Source organism: Sinocyclocheilus grahami, unplaced genomic scaffold (genome assembly GCF_001515645.1).
Source record: "Sinocyclocheilus grahami isolate Dianchi unplaced genomic scaffold, SAMN03320097.WGS_v1.1 scaffold2188.1, whole genome shotgun sequence".
NCBI lineage: Eukaryota > Metazoa > Chordata > Actinopteri > Cypriniformes > Cyprinidae > Sinocyclocheilus > Sinocyclocheilus grahami.
In genome coordinates, this window is record NW_015507367.1 from 21,312 (window position 1) to 23,042 (window position 1,731).

At 42.3% G+C, this 1,731-nt stretch overlaps 1 long non-coding RNA gene across 2 annotated transcripts in view; it reads left to right on the plus strand.

The window, feature by feature from the left end:
* Positions 1-1,731, plus strand: part of LOC107574342 (uncharacterized) — a 3,307-nt gene extending 1,576 nt beyond the window's left edge. Inside the window, exons 2-3 of one of the 2 annotated variants that reach the window (XR_001607659.1) lie at positions 1,353-1,468; positions 1,562-1,730. This is a non-coding gene — a long non-coding RNA (uncharacterized lncRNA). Of the gene's footprint in view, positions 1-1,352; positions 1,469-1,561 lie in introns of both variants that reach the window. The other variant, XR_001607660.1, reaches the window with a different exon arrangement.

Below are 1,731 nucleotides of genomic sequence, written 5' to 3' on the forward strand. Positions count from 1 at the left end.
AAACTCTTCAGGCATTATAGGAGAAAACTCAGAGCTGTTATCTTGGGAAAAGGATGTTGCAATAATTGGGTGCCGGTAATTGTGGTCAACATGAACTAGAGAAAGCATTTATTTCACAATGAGATTTTCACCCCACTTTCAATTGTTTTACTTCAATGATAGGTTAGAATTTTGTGAATTTTTTGAATGAAAGATCAAAAGGATAAACAATGCAGATTTATTTTCACAGCAGCCTTTGCTCATATTTACCAAGAGTGCCAATATTAGTGGAGGGCACTGTATGTGTGTGTTTGTGTGTGTGTATACTGTATATACACAGCAGCAAGTGAACAGTCAGTTCTTGAATTTCATGTATTGGAATCAGGAATAATGGGCAAATGAATAGATCTGAGCGACATAGACAAGTGCCAAATATTGATGGTTAGACAAATGGGTCAGAGCATCTCCAAAACGGCAATTCTTGTGGGGTGTTCCCGGTATTTAGTGGTTACCTACCAAAAGTTGTGCTAGGAAAGACAACCGGTAAACCAACTTCAGGATTAAAAATGCCCAAGGCCCCATTGTAGATAGGGAGCGAAAGCTAGCCTGTCTGGTCCGATATCACAGGAGAGCTATTGTAGCTAAAAATGCTGCAAAACTAAAAGCTGGTTGCAGTTTGGTCCGGATGGGCCTGCGTAGCCGGGGTCAGAGTCCCCACGACGCCTGAACTGAACCATAAAGCAATGGAAGAAGGTAGCCTGGTCAAATGAATCATGTTTAGATCAGTTAGATGGCCGGGTACGTGTGCGTTGTTTACCTGGGGAAGAGATGGAAGGAGGATGCACTAGAAGGCGGCAGATTGGTGGACGCATTGGATTGCTCTGGGCAATATTCTGCTGAGAAACCTTGGGTCCTGGCATTCATGTGGATGTTACTTTGACAAGTACCAACTACCTAAAGACTGTTGCAGATCACGTACACCCATAGTGTTCCCTGAAGGCAGTGGCATCTTTTAGCAGGATAATGCACCCTGACACACTGCAAAAATGGTTTAGGAATGGTTTGAGGAACACAAAGCGTTCAAGGAGTTGCCCTGTTTTCCGAATTCCCAATTGAGCATCTTATGTGCTGGACCAACAAATCCAATCCAAGGAGACCTCACCTTGCAAACGTATAAGTTTTAAAGGATCTGCTGCTAATGTCTTGGTGCCAGACACCACAGGACACGTTCTGAGGTCTTGTGGAGTCCATGCCTTGACGACTCAGAGCTGGTTTGGAAGCACAAGGGGGAATTATATGATATTAGGCAGGTGGTTTTAATGTTGTGGCTGATCAGTGTATATTTATATATTGTTTATCCTCTTTACTGACAGAAGGGCTACTGTATGCAGTAGATCAGCTCACGGAGGTGACTCAGATTGTCCTCTCTATCACAATAGCTGCATACTGCTGCAAGGTGATTCCTTGCTGCACTCCCAGATCTCATGTGGTAAGTAACACTCATTTCATATATCTGTCGATGCTGGTGAGCAGTATGAATGATGCACAGTTCTCGACTGTAAACCGTTTCTGTCTTTTTCAGCCTGTCATCGTTATGACGCCACCCACGACAGTGCAATGAAAGTGGAAGTGTGTGCATCTAAAAACAATAATACTAATAAAACTCAATTTTAGAACACATTATTAAATACTAATACAATACTAATACCATAGTCAAACATATCACTAATATACAGTGGGGCAAAAAAGTAT